The following is a 16145-nucleotide window of genomic DNA, read 5'->3' as shown; positions in this document are numbered from 1 at the left end:
GACAGAGGTCTGCGGCGCCTTGAGAACTGCCAGCCAGAGCAGAGGTCCAGGCAGAAGTTTTCTGAACTCTCGCTGGCCCGCACTCCGCTCTGCCTGCCCTTGCTCCACTTTCCAGAGAGCGCGGAATAATTAATGACTCGCCGAGACGAGACAAGAAGGTCCGTCCGACCTTACCAGTTGCGCAGAAGGTGCCGGCGAGACTTCTCGACATTCTTATTTCCCTCTTGGTTTGTCCCTTGTCCTGCACTGAATGAGCGGCAGAGCAAGGAGAAATCTTAGTTCGTAGTGAGCTTGTGTTAACATCGTCCAACTACACTACTGGCCATTAAAATTGCTACACCAAGAAGAAATGCAGATGATAAACGGGTATTCATTGGACAAATATAATATACTCTAACTGATAGGTGAATGTATTTTCACGCAATTTGGGTGCATAGATCCTGAGAACTCAGTACTCACCTCTGGCCGTAATAACGGCCTTGATACGCCTGGGCATTGAGTCAAACAGAGCTTGGATGGCGTGTATAGGTACAGCTGCCCATACGGCTTCAACACGATACCACAGTTCATCAAGAGTAGTGACTGGCTTATTGTGACGAGCCACTTGCTCGGTCACCATTGACCAGACGTTGGTGAGAGATCTGGAGAATGTGCTGGCCAGGGCAGCAGTCGAACATTTTCTTTATCCAGGAAGGCCCGTACACGACCTGCAACATACGGTCGTGCATTATCGTGCTGAAATGTGGGGTTTCGCAGGGATCGAATGAAGGACAGAGCCACGGGTCGTAACACATCTGAAATATAACGTCCACTGTTCAAAGTGCCGTCAATTCGAACAAGAGGTGCGAGAGACGAGTAACCAATGGCACCCCATACCATCACGTCGGGTGATACTCCAGTATGGCGATGACGAATACACATTTCCAATGTGCGTTCACGGCAATGTCGCCAAACACGGATGCGACCATCATGATGCTGTAAACAGAACCTGGATTCATCCGAAAAAATGACGTTTTGCCATTCGTGCACCCGCGTTCGTGGTTGAGTACACCACCGCAGGCGCTCTTGTCTGTGATGCAGCATCAAGGGTAACCGCAGCCATGGTCTCTGAGCTGATAGTCCATGCCGCTGCAAACGTCGTCTAACTGTTCGTGCAGGTGGTTGTTGTCTTGCAAACGTCCCCATCTGTTGACTCAGGGATCGAGACGTGGCTGCACGATCTGTTACAGCCATGTGGATAAGATGCCTGTCATCTCGACTGCTAGTGATACAGGGTCGTTGGGATCCATCACGGCGTTACGTATTACCCCCATGAACCCACCGATTCGATATTCTGCTAACAGTCATTGGATCTTGACCAACGCGAGCAGCAATGTTGCGATACTATAAACCGTAATCGTGATAGGCTACAATCCGACCTTTATCAAAGTCGGAAACGTGATGGTACGCATTTCTCCTCCTTACACGAGGCATCACAACAACGTTTCACCAGGCAACGCCGGTCAACTGCTGTTTGTGTATGAGAAATCGGTTGGAAACTTTCCTCACGTCGGCACGTTGTAGGTATCGCCACCGGAGCCAACCTTGTGTGAATGCTCTGAAAAGCTAATCATTTGCATTTCACACCATATTCTTTCTGTCGGTTAAATTTCGCGTTTGTAGCAATTATTTGTGGTGTAGCAATTTTAATGGCCAGTAGTGTACTTCGGTGCTGGTGATTTTACTTACAATTTTCGAAACGATTTATGAAGGCAAGAGAGAAGGGAATGGTAGTTTTTTCCGTACATCATGAAGCAGTGACAGTGATTACCTATAATCGTTTCCAGAACTATTGTGAAATAAACCATCCTCCGGTAACTGCATATACGATAAAAATTCTATACTTATGAAAAATGGGCTTTAATGCCACAAAATTCTTTTATTCGTCATATGAGGCACTTCTGTAAAAATCTGATACATAAACTACGCGTTAAGCATCCATACGTTATTTTCCCTTGAAACCTCTACCTACTGTGGTGAAAAACTGAAACACTGCAAAAATCAACAGCGTAAAAGACAAAAACCGAAAAAGAAACTTAATCATATGTGACACGACTGGTCAACCACGCATCTATATTAACGAACTTGTAGGTTACCGAACAAATTGTAAAGGCCTTTTTACATTACTAGATTAAATGCAAATAAAAAATGAACTGCTTGAATCATCACCAAAGTCAAGATGTCGAATCATTCCGTGAGTCTTGAATTAAGTGACCTATTCGTTCTTATGTGATGTCCTACATTAGAGATGTATTGGTGTAACAAAAGAAAAGAAACGTATGAGTAAAAGTCGATTGTCAAGCATGACATATGGCTGGCAAAGACATTCATGGAACAATGGAATTAAAAAACGTTACCAACGCAAACAAGTCGCAGGGTAAGGACACAGCAGAGCAGACCTTCAAGGAAATGAAATGATCGTATGGCACTGATGGCCGGTAGTCCCCACCCGGGGCCGGCCGGGGTGACCGAGCGGTTCTAGGCGCTACGTTCTGGAACTGCGCAACCGCTAAGGTCGCAGGTTCGAATCCTGCCTCGGGCATGGATGTGTGTGATGTTCTTAGGTTAGTTAGGTTTAAGTAGTTTCAAGTTCTAGGGGACTGAGGACCTTAGAACTGTCCCATAGTGCTCAGAGCCATTTTGTACCCACCCGGGGAAGTTCAGTCGCCGAGTTGCAAGTTCTTTCATTGGACGCCATACTGGGCGACTTGCGCGTCGATCGTGACGAAATGGTAATGAGGATGACGTAACAACCACTCCTCGATCGAAGGAAATCTCCTCCCCGGCCGGGAATCGAACTCGGGCCCGCTGCATGGCTGACGCGCTGACCAATCAGCTAAGGTAGCGGGAAGAGCTTCAGTTTTTACGGATGCATGGCCGCGTTACTATACTGCCGGAAATGAAAAGCGTTACATCATTAACAGCTTGACCGAAGCAAACGAAACCGCTTGTCGGGTATATTGTTTAAAATTGCATATCTACGTGAAATTACTTTTCAGTATTTTCACTAGCACAGCAAAAAGCCAATCCTATAGATGAACAATGGTGTGATTACATGATGACTCGTGGGAGTTTCTAACGTTACTGGAGAGTTTCAGGTATAGATGGCAACACGGTATGTCATGAAGAAGTGTATGCGTAATTTATCACCATCTTGCAGACCTTTAGAACGGTCGTATCATTGGCATGAGGGAACACAGGAGTATTATACCTCATCTCTTCCTGGTGTACACTCTAAGACAAGAAAAGACGCACCACGAAGGAGTTATCCAAATGGAACGGAAATCGGTAGATACGATGTACATCCACAGACAAACAAATGCCAAAATTGTTACAAAAATTGGTTGATATATTCAAGGGAAAGAGCTTCACGAATAGAACAAGTCAGTAACGCGTTGGTCCAACTCTGGTCATTATGCAATCAATTATTCCGCTTGGAATTGATTGATAGAGTTGTTGGATGCCCTGAGGGGTATCGTGCCAAACTCTGCCCGACTGGCGCCTTAGATCGTCAGAATCCCGAGATGATTGGAGGGGCCGGCCCATAATTCTCCACATGTTCTCATCTGGATGGAGATCCGGCGATCTTAGGGTTTGACAAGCATGAAAACATGCCGTAGAAAGTCTCGCTGTGTGTGGGTGGGCATTGTATTGCTGAAATGTAAGATCAGGATTGTTTGTCATGAAGGGTAAGAAAACTTGGCGTAGAGTATTGTCGATGTAGCGCTGAGCAGCAGAGGCGAACCGAACTACAACCAAATGGGTCCTACTATGAAGAGAAATGGCGCCCCAGACCATCATTCCTGATTGTCGGGCTGTATGGTGGGCTACAGTCAGGTTGGTATCACATCGCTAAGCAGTGCGTCTCCAGACACTCTTCACTGGTCATCAGGCCTCAGTTCGAAGCGGGACTCATCCCTCAAGACAACTCTGCTCCAGCCAATGAGATTCCAGGTCAGGCTCCAGCAAGAAAATGCCCGTCCGCACACGGCGAGATTTTCTACTGTTTGTCTTCGTGCTTGTCAAACCATAGTCTGTCTGAGAAAGTTTGAGCGTTATAAGTAGGGCGCTCCAACCATCTCGAGATTTTGACGAGCTAACGAGTCACTTGGACAAACTTTGCACTATATCCCTCAGGAGGACATCCAACAACTGTATCAATCAGTGCCAAGCTTGTATAATGGCCAGAGGTGGACCAACTCTTTATTCATTTGATCAATATTTTCTGAAATTGTAATCATTTGTTTGTCTGTGCGTGGAATCAGATCTACCTATTTCTCTGTCTCAATCAGATAATTCCTTCATGGTGCATCGCTTTTCCTTCTTTTTCGCCTATATCTACATCTACATCTATACTCCGCAAGCCACCTGACGGTGTGTGGCGGAGGGTACCTTCAGTACCTCTGTCAGTTCTCCCTTCTACTCCAGACTCGTATTGTGTGGAAAGAAAGATTGTCGGTATGCCTCTGTGTGGGTTCTAATCTCTCTGATCTTATCCTCATGGTCTCTTCGCGGAGAGAGCATTTTACTGCTTGACTCCTCGGTGAAGGTATGTTCTCGAAACTTCAACAAAAGCCCGTACCGAGCTACTGAGCGTCTCTCTTGCAGAGTCTTCCACTGGAGTTTATCTATCATCTCCGTAACGCTTTCGCGATTACTAAATTATCCTGTAACGAAGTGCGCTGCTCTCCATTGGATCTTCTCTATCTCTTCTATCAACCCTAACTGGTACGGATCCCACACCGGTGAGTAGTATTCAAGCAGTGGGCGAACAAGTGTACTTTAACCTACTTTGTTTTCGGATTGCATTTCCTTAGGATTCTTCCAATGAATCTCAGTCTGGCATCTGCTTTACCGACGATTAATTTTATATGGTCATTCCATTTTAAATCACTCCTAATGCCTATTCCCAGATAATTTATGGAATTAACTGCTTCCAGTTGCTGACCTGCTATATTGTAACTAAATGATAAAGGATCTTTCTTTCTATGTATTCGCAGCACATTACACTTGTGTACATTGAGGGTGTATTAACTGGTAATTTTCTTGTCGCATCATGCAGTCATTTTGACATTATATTTCAGCAATCCATGTGGCCGCCATCTTCAGGTGAGAAAGCTGTGAAGCTAGAGTGCCCTATTTTCAACACTGGTGCGCTGTATCTTCACTCTGGGATAGGAAGCAGATGCGAGGCTTTCCAGCACAGGCGCTTTATTCTTGACAGAAGATGGAGACCAGATGAACTGCTGAAATGCTGTGTTAATGTGATTATGTGATCCTCCTGCATACCCGACAAGTTGTCGTTCTCTTCGTGACGACGATACCAAATGGTACACTCCAGAAGTAAAATGCAAGAAGCTATATTGCAGTTCTAGCTATAAAAACTTTGAGCATTATAGGGATCTTTGACTGGCCTGCCAGATCTCCTGATTTTTGAGCCTGAGAACATGTCTAGGATTTCATAGGGAGACGTATAATTTCATACCAGCCTCCAACCAACAGTTTTATGAAATGACACAGCAGACATTTCAGGAAGGGCAATAAATTCGTCAAAATGAACTTTGGATGTAGTTTTTACATGACATAACGAATACAACTGATGCTGGTAACGGATATCAGTCCGAATGGAATAAAGGTTTAATTATTTAACACCGGTAATATGATGAAAACCTCCACCAATTCTGATAAATGTAGGACTAGTTAATCATGGTGCAAATGTTTGCATTTCAGACAGTCTATATTAAATTTGTGTAAGCATAGTTCGTATGATAACTAATAGAGATTCATGGCATCGTAATATGTTTTACTTAACAATATTATTTTTTATTGTGAATGGTAGCAGATGAGCATGGTTTGTTGTACGACTGAAAGTGATAGTTCAGATGAAGAATACCGTCGTACAACTGTGTGATTATTATATCATGATTTTTGTGAAATTTCTTAAAGATTTAACCAATCGCCTCCTAATAATAGTGTGGCCACGCAACTTGTTATCAGGACTGATACATCCCTTACGAATCACTTATGGACGCGTGACTACCGTAGCTACAGCCGGCCGATGTGGCCGAGCGGTTCTAGGCGCTTTAGTCTGGAACCGCGTGACCGCTACAGTCGCAGGTTCGAATCCCGCCTCGGGTATGGATGTGTGTGATGTCCTTAGGTTAGTTAGGTTTAAGTAGTTCTAATTTCTATGGGACTGATGACCTCAGATGTTACGTCCCATAGTGCTCAGAGCCATTTTTTTTTTAACTACCGTTGCTACATAAACTTTGTGTAACTGTATTTAGTATAGTGACTAATTAAGCTTTGTGGCATGGCTAGTAGTTTCAATGAAGATCATTGGCATAAAGCTGTGCCACTATTACATCACTAGTTTTGAGAAATTTCTTAAATCTGAAAACATCACCTTTTAAAATAATGTGGCTACATTATTAGTTATCAGTGTTGACAGTTTGGTATTTCCCCACATTCCTTCAGTATACACAATCCTTGGTTTAAGTAGATTGTGAATTTTATTTCCTAAACGCGTTCACGATACGGAGAAGTGTAAGCTATTATTTTCACGGGTGCTTTGCAACACTGAATGTTAACCCGCTGTTAACCCAATGCCGACTTCTTGACAAGGGTGTAATGCAGACTGCGCTGCCACACATGCGGAATCTCATCGATGCACCCAGAACAGTAGATATTGTCAGGCTAAATACAAAGATAAGTGTCACAGACATTATAATTAAGCATCAGGTGAAGTATCGGAAAGAGAGTGAGCGTAGCATTGTCAAGACAATAATCAAAGACAGTGGGGTCGATAGTTCATTACTACTTCACCGCAACAAAGAGGGAGAGTAATTTCTAGAGTCTATTGTAATGACTGATGAGATCTTTCAGCGCCATTTTATAACAGAAACAAAAAGACATTTAATATGTCGTATTTCGTCCGCGACTAGGAAAATGTTATGCAGAGCAATATTTCTGTAGGCCTCGCTGAGATGTGAGGGACTTATTCGTGATAAGCTTGCTCTTGTATTTATTACACGGTATTTAAAAAAGGTGTCACATAGTCTTTATAGTCTTTCGGGAGGCATTACAGGTCAAAACGAGGAGAAAAGTTCCTATAAAGATATGTCTGGAATCAAATGCCTTTGGAGATATGACTCAATCTTCTTCCTCATTCTCATCTGTCTGTTATTTAGAAGTAGACACTACAGGCAGTGTTGTATGTGGTTACCACACATGCTGGTTCGTGCTTCAGCCCTTCTTCGTAGTGAATCATGATCTTTCCAAATACATCTGGCTCCATTCGGATTGCGTCATGTTCATTTCCAAATGCCACGTCAACCACTTTAAATATTCCCGTAGCCAGGTATCCAAAGGACTCACGTCTGATTAACAGGGAGGCTATCCTACATGAGCTCATCGACCAATCCATCGCGCATACAGTGTTGCGGTGAGGTACTGTCGCATGATTCACAGAAAATAGTGTGCTGATCCGTCGTGCATAAATTACAGTCGTTATCTTTCTCTAAGGGTAGCGTTCTCTAATAGCGGTGGTAATTTATCGTTCAGCTTACGGCCTACTCCGCTGAATAGTACACATTACTCCTCAAAAGTAAAAAGGTCCATATCCCAACAGGTGTTGGTTACCGGACACAAAATGATCGGCATTTTTCTTCTGGTTTTCACCAATACCAACTCCAGCAGGAATATGTGATACTTTCTTTTAAGTACACTGTTTCAGCGCTTGTAAAAGTTAAGACCAATGTCCTTGATTACCTATATTTCCGCAAACATCGACGCACACCATAGGCATTAAGATTCCTTTAATATACTCTACAGTCTCCCATACATTGTAGACAACAGGAAAGTGGTACAGTCTTAAACAATAAGTTTATTATTCAGTCGGAAAGTCAAAGAATTCCACAGTCATAGGTTGCAAAGAAAACATGTTCGCGAGAAAAGGAGTACAATTCGAATTCGAAAAACATAGCGGAAAGAAAACGGTCGTCTTGTTATGCGACTCGTCCGATTTTAAAACCGATATAAAACCTAAAGCTTAATCGTTGAGCCGAGCCTTGAGCTCTTTTCCTCTCCTCATGTGACGGACTTTCATACTCTTGAGCTGTGGTACGTTTGACGCGCCACATAGAACAGCTTGGCCGGCCGAAGTGGCCGAGCGGTTTTAGGCGCTACAGTCTGGAACCGCACGACCTCTACAATCGCCGGTTCGAATCTTGCCTCGGGCATGGATGTGTGTGATGTCCTTAAGTTAGTTAGGTTTAAGTAGTTCTAAGTTCTAGGGGACTGATGACCAAAGAAGTTAAGTCCCATAGTGCTCAGAGCCATTTGAGCCATTTTTTTTAGTACCTCTGATGCAACGTTGAGTGGCTAACACCTAAAACTTTACTTCTCAGACGTGTGCGCACTGGAGAACATAGACACACGGTTCGATCAATTGCATCTGAATTCTTCAAAAACTCTCATAATGAATGCATTTTGTGACTGAACAATTATATCCGGCTTTTAATTATGTATTGGAGCTGTGTGACCAAAGGTAGCCAGATTATTACGTACGAAGAAGGCAGTAGTCAACCATCAAATGCCGTCATTATAGGAGCTCGAAATCTTCAGCCCATGTAGGAACTTTGCAATGACTTTAACGAAGAGTGTTTAATTGAAAGCAAAAGACACTAATGGACTGTTGCAGATCTGACGTGTATTTTTTCATGGTAAGTTTGACAGATTGTAATAATCCAGTTAGTGGTTCACCACGACAGGTCCAAAATACTTTGCACTAAAATTAATGAAGTTTCTGAACACATTGAAAAGGAAAATAAAGTCGGTCGGCTGAAGTTTGGCAACATGTTACATTTACTGTTACTAAATATTCGTGTACAGGATATCTTTTATTTGAAAATTCTGTACGTCAATGTTTTTGACATACATAATAGCATAACAAGAAAAGTAAGCACTCACACTTTTTCAAGTACTATCAAGACGAAGCCAAGAAAGTTGAAAATGACGGCTGTTCATTTCTGTACCATTATATCCGGAAACGTATCCCAAAATATGTGAAAAGCTTCACCTGTTAGCAAAAGGACGAATAACAACACAATGATTCACTTTTATTTAACATTTGTATAAATTACGAAATTTACAAAGATGAAATATTACTTCTCTACAAATGGGCCTAGTTTTCTCTCAAATGATAGAAATGGGACTATAAAGAAGTTGTTACCAAGCACAGCTGGACCTATATTCTTGCAGAGTGTACCATAATGATCAAATAGGTATCAAGTAAATTCTCAGTGGGAACTGTTGATGATGCCGCTATATTAACATTTAAAAGCTGGTGGTCCGTCTATTTTAAAAAGTCTGGCCTCTGTCAGTCAAGAATGGAAAAATTTTCTAAGGAACATTAAATTTCGTTTTTCCCTTCTGAATTGATGAGTTTTGAATATGATGCACATTATCCTGGGCAAGTGGAAACAGAGCAGTTCGTTGAGGGTGTTGTCACAGAGATATTTCGGCTCATTTATGGCTTCACTAAGGATCCTTTATTTCCCAAATAGTTAGCATATCCTGAAAAAAATGGTGCCAGTCAATGCCAAGAAAATAAATGTATACTGAAAGTGAAAACGTATATTCCACCTGAGTATATAGAATTTCATTAGCAATAACAAGAATGACCGGTGGCAGGGGGAATAAGCAATGACCATGATGAGCAAGAAGATTAACGTGTTTTATTATATTTCCCTTCACCATTGTTACAATGAGTGCAGCTACTGCTTGAACTGTGAATGAAATAGATATAGTCTCGTTTGAGTTTGCAGTTCACGATATTTACTTATTTTGTAATGAAATCAACACTTTTCCAAGAATAGCTTTCATTTATTCACCGAATAGTTGTTCATGAGTCATCAATTTTTAGATTTAGTTTTATAGTAAACTATAAATTAAAGAACAAAACTACACAATGCTACACAGTCCTTGAAGATTCAGTAACCACTGACTTAGAAATTACAATAAATACACAGATGGTTTCTGCTCTAGCAAGCTTTTGTCTTCTCCTGTAAAATTTTACTTTTGTGACTCATGACCTTTTTGCAACGACCTATTCAAGTTCTGTAATGCGCTTCGTGATGTGTTTTCTTATTATATTCTTTAAACATTAATTTTAGAAATCTATATTTTTGATGCATTAAAACCTACTATAATAAGCAACTCCTAATTTTGTAAAGCTACGATCTGTAATAGCGTCATTGCAGCAGTGCAAATAGGCTGTTGTTTACATGGTATAAAATTTATCAAAATCGCGCTCACAGTAAGTGTTTCAGCTTATAATTGAAATAACATCGAAGGCCGAATTTCAGTAATTCTTTTTTCATTCACTCACTCAGAAGGTATGGTGACCGATATAACAGTTTCGTTTGATGTTCTGATCTCAGGATACATTTATGTACTACGAGAAAGAAGTTATGCTGTTTCATAGACCTAAGGGTAATGTTAACGTGCAAATAGCTGCAACTGCAATCGGATGAAAATTATCCGATAGTTTGAAATAAAAACGGCTCCTGGAGACCAGTAGGGAATTTTACTGCCAGCACTCAAGTTGGGCGACAGTCCTTTCAAGCACGGTAAGCGACCTGGCATCGCCCATTGATGTCCTGATCCGGCCCATCTCTCAGCCCGCTGCTGGAAGGAGTGGACTGGCTGTTTGCCAGAACAGCCCAGGCGCCAACTTCCTCACATCTCTTAACCCGTTACCCGGTGAGAAACTTTTTCGCCGTAGTAAACTGCAAAAATGACTGGAACCATGCCACAAACAAAAGTATTTTGCCATCGATAAACCGAGCTTCATTTCACTTTCTTAAAGATCAGCTAACTTTTTTTTGCTTCATTACTACTTTATAGCTTAACCCAGCATTTTCGCATAGCTTTCGACGCGGTCTTTTCCGTACCAGAATTCCCTACCTCAAATTGATACCTTCACCCTTCTCCATCATCCCTGAAAGTTTGTTAGATCACCACGGTATCACCCTGTATTGTTTCGTCCTACATACGAGGGCTGTCCAGAAAGTAAGTTCCGATTGATCGCGAAATGGAAACCACAGTGAAAATCAGAAATGTTTTATTTGCAACAGTTAGCTACACCTTCCAGCTATTTCTCTACGTATTCGCTGTTCTGTCTCAGACATCTGTCGTAGCGTTGTACCAACTTTCCAATAACCTCATCATAGAAGGCATCCGCCAGTGCTCTCCGCCAATTCTCTACGCTGGCCTACAGCTCGTTGTCTGTGCCAGAATGTTGTCTTCATAACCAGCGGTTCATGTGAGCAGAGAGGAAACTCAGAGGGAGACAATTACTGGCTGTATTGTGGATAATCAAACATTTCCAATTGAAAATGATGCGGGAGCATCTTCATTGCCCCTGCAGAATGCGGCTGAGAATTGTTTTGAAGGAGAAACCGCACGACAGTTATGTAATGTTGACCTCATAGCTTCAGGTGAAATTTCTCACCCGGCACTCGTACTTGGCGGGAGTCAGTATTTTCTAGACATCTTTAAGGGATAACTGTGAGCTCAGCAATGAGAAGAGCGACGTGACGCTATATAGGGTCATACTAGAGACACTGCCCAACACATCTTTGCAAAGCTTTATCGGATTTTCATAGTCGTTTCCATTTCGCGACCGATCGGAACTTACTTTCTGGACACCCCTCGTATATCTCGCAAAAAGACCATGAACGTAAAATTTGAGATTCGAGCCACACGGAGGAGTACCAACTATCTTTCTTACCTAGAACCATTCGCCATTGGAACAGTAAGTGTGGGAACGGGCAGGCATGGCTCTTGAAGTATAGATGCAGATGTAGACGTGTGATCTTCGAACATCATTTTGTACTGTAACGTACAGTATCATTACTCTGAAAGTCCATCGATTACGTTTCGTTTTTACTAACTGCTGTGTAAGGTGTCAGGCAAATCCAACACCTTCCATGAAAACCCTGACATGATAGCAAATCCGGCAGTATGTCACACAGCTCCGGATAAATGGGTTCTGAGCATTATGGGACTTAACATCTGTGGTCATCAGTCCCCTAGAACTTAGAACTACTTAAACCTAACTAACCTAAGGACATCACACACATCCATGCCCGAGGCAGGATTCGAACCTGCGACCGTAGCAGTCGCGCGGTTCCAGACTGAGCGCCTGAACCGCTAGACCACCGCGGCCGGCACTCCGGATAAATCCTGACATTAAATTAACCAAAGTAATACCATCAACGAGTGAGCAAACGGAATACCACAGACTAACACAAGAACGCCTAAATGCATGTCATACCTTCCCACCGTGAAACAGACGCAGTTCCGAGGGGAGCAACGAGAATAGAAGCCGAGAGCAGAACCGTGTTAAGCTAGAAGGCCCTACGGTAAGGGACGGACACCCACATCGCCAGCCGATCGCCAAGACCACCCCCCCCCCCAGCCCATGTTAAAAGATAGAGCCCTCCAGAAGAACAGTATAGCTCTTACCATAACACTAAAAGGGCCACACCAGCTGCAAGTTTTAGCGTGAGACTATACGCGTCTCTGTTACGTAGCAAACATTAAAAACATTGCCCCACCACGAAACGTATAATGTTTCTCAATGGATAGACAGAATTTTTGTAGGCAGGGCTTAAGGTTAACATTGAGACCCTGATTGGTCAGTTGAAAAAATAGCCAGATAGCTTTTCTTAAACCAGCTTCGGTAAATTGTAGTAAGGAGAAGTTAGAAAGAGTTGCTTCTGAGACGGCGAAGTGTGTGGAGCTGCGCCGCCCGCCGCTCCCTGACGCTGCCTAACCAACGACAAGGTAATGAACGCATGAGAGCGCATAAGCCTTCACTCAGAACTGCAGAAGTAATACTAGTGTCGATCGTCAATTAAAGCTCATGGGATTCACATTTGCTATTAGAAGTTAAAAATCTGAAACGCAATGATTTTTCTGTTATATGATTATTGAGAAGCCACATCAGCCACTGTAATTTGCGACAAATTAAATAAATCATTAAAGATAATTGAGGGTCACTGTAGACCATTTTGACAGTTTTCTCTTTCATGAAACTTAACTTAAACCTAGATTCTAGATGTGATATGGCATAAGTCATCCTTTGATCCATTATAGAACTTGGAAACCCATTCAGGGAATATTCGTTCACATTTTTGTTGAACGCAGTTGGCTTTTATCATCCTGTATTAAAATATTCCCTTTTATCAATAATGCTATTTATAAACAATGTTATGTGAGTAGAATAAAAATTCCAATGGTAAACTTAACTACTTTCGACGTTATTTTATCAGCTAACTAAAAATAGGAAAACCTTGAACCCCTTCCACTAAATTTAGTTAGTATTAATATTCTTTTACAGGGAGTGCACTGGAGCTGACGCTGAAATCATTAAGTATTTGATTATATCATCGATAGTCTCACTGAATTCTTCTGAACTCTACATGTCATGTGTGGTCTGGCGTCTCCTTACCTGCAACAGGTCCGAGGTTCGAACTAGTCAATTCCCTAAAAAACACGCTCAGAGCGTCGTTGCGCGAAAGTGGTAGGGAGACACGACTTAGAACAAACAGACACCACGCAGAATGTTAGAACTGTTACGTAATATAGCAAAGTGAACAGTGAGGTCTTACAGACTTTCTCCAAGGCTCGAAACTGGGTAACACAAATTGCCTGCCTCGGAATCGCACCGTCTGTATGTATTACGTGAATAGAGCAGTGGCTGTCCCCCTAATTGTGTCAACTGTGCTGAGAGGCGGCTCTGAACATAACGCATTTATCCGGTGCGATGCACTCGAGGGATCTCAGCACCGAAGGCTGTTTACCGTTTGCGCGAGGCGCAGCAATTTGGCGGATGCCTCGCCGGGTGGGAGCCCTGCTTTACCAGCGGCTGAGGCTCCTTTAAACTCCTGGGTGGGATGACTGCGACTCGACTCCCCGACTCTCATTAAAATAAGTATGCTATTCACCCCGCGGGCGCCACGCCACGCTTCCCAGGGTCGGTAACGGCAGGCGGACCCGCCGGCGACAAAAGTCGAATGAGTGTCGGGCACTGATTCTCCGCGAGGACTGCGCCACACCGCGAAAGACTCGCACGGCGTTCCTTCAACTGTCTGCGATTTCCTGCTGTCAAATAGCTATCCAGGTACAATGTAGCTCAGATCAGCACACGTGGAACACGTACATACATCGATCAGCCAGAACATTATGACCACCGACCTACTACCGATATAAACCCATCCAGGTGATAGCAGCGTCTTTTTTGGACAACATGGTTGTGGAGATGAAGCAACTATTAGTATGATTAATCAATTAGTCAAAAACAGCATTTATTATTATTGTACCGCCAACCGGTTTCAACCAAACGTAGGGGTCATCTTCTGGGCTATTACACTGTGAAATTATAGATATCCGGCAGAAAGACTCCATTATACAGCAGCTTAAATTACGTAAATTTAAAATACGTTACCCATTGGTCGACTGCTGGTGGTGTCACTCCTGTCTACATAACGGCAGGAATCTATGCGTGACTAACTTTTTTTTCTTTATTGTTATTTTGAAACCTGTATTACAGGCAGGTCTGCAGCAGCATACGACGCCGCTCTTTAGCCGCAGAGAAACACAAATATACAAATGAAGACATTTAAAGAAAAAACGTGGTGGACATATAAACGGAGACAAACACTTTTTAAAATACAAGGTGCCGTTCACGGGCGTAGAGTCCAAGATAAAATTGTTCAGACACTTGGACACAGACAGAGACGAAAATTGTCACACATGAACGTAGGGGCACAAAACGAATAACACTGAATCACTTAAGCACAAAACGACGGCACACACAGAACACGAGGCGTTGATCTCCGGCGCGCGAATGTTCACTATCCGTGTACGAGTCCGGGGACCTGCCAAGAAAGGAGGAGGGGGGGGAGAGGGAGAGGGAAGAGCAGATGCCATGGCAGGGGAGATAGGGGGAAGGGAGGAAGGGGGAGTGGAAGCCCGGGGGAAGAGGGAGGGAGGGAGGGGATGGGGAAAAAGGAAAGAGAAGGGAGGGAGGGTGCCTAATGGAAAGGACACAGGATGTGGGGGGGGGAGGATCAAAGTTGATAGGAGGGGTAGATAGAGGGGAGCAGGACATCATCAGGGAGGGGGAGCTGGCGGAAGCCACCTTGGGAGAGGGTGAGGAGGGTGGAGAGATAGAGACCAGGTGGGACGTGGGAATACAGGCACGGCAGCGGGAGGGGGTGGGAGAGGATGGGTGAGACAAGCGGATGAGGAGGATCGAGTTTGCGGGAGGTGTACAGGATCCGTATCGTTTCAAGGAAAAGGAGGAGGTGGGGGAAGGGGATGAGATCATACAGGATCCGTGTGGGGGAGGGGAGACGGATGCGATAGGCGAGGCGGAGAGCATGGCGTTCAAGGATTTGGAGGGATTTATAAAAGGTAGGGGGGGCGGAGATCAGGGCCGGATGGGCGTAACGAAGGATAGGGCGGATGAGGGATTTATAGGTGTGGAGGATGGTGGAGGGGTCCAGACCCTACGTACGGCCGGAAAGGAGCTTGGGGAGAGTCGGGAGCGTGCCTTGGCTTGGATTGCCTGGAAATGGGGAGTCCAGCAGAGGCGACGGTCGAGGGTGACGCCAAGGTACTTAAGGGTGGGAGTGAGGGCGATAGGACGGCCATAGATGGTGTGATAGAAATCAAGGAGGCGGAAGGAAGGGGTGGTTTTGCCTACAATGATCGCCTGGGTTTTGGAGGAATTCACCTTGAGCAACCACTGGTTGCACCAAGCGGTGAACCGGTCAAGATGGGATTGGAGAAGGTGTTGGGAGCGCTGCAGGGTGGGGGCAAGGGCAAGGAAGGCGGTGTCATCGGCAAACTGGAGAAGGTGGATGGGGGGTGACGGCGGCGGCATGTCCGCAGTGTACAAAAGGTACAGAAGGGGGGAGAGGACGGAGCCTTGGGGCACACCAGCGGAGGGGAAAAAGGTGTAGGAATCTGTGTTATGGATGGTGACATAGGAAGGACGGCGGCAGAGAAAGGAGCCGATCAGACGGACGGAG

This window comes from Schistocerca cancellata, chromosome 3, assembly GCF_023864275.1.
Source record: "Schistocerca cancellata isolate TAMUIC-IGC-003103 chromosome 3, iqSchCanc2.1, whole genome shotgun sequence".
In the NCBI taxonomy this organism is placed as follows: domain Eukaryota; kingdom Metazoa; phylum Arthropoda; class Insecta; order Orthoptera; family Acrididae; genus Schistocerca; species Schistocerca cancellata.
The sequence above is the reverse complement of the archived record's forward strand: the minus strand, read 5'-3'. Positions refer to the sequence as shown.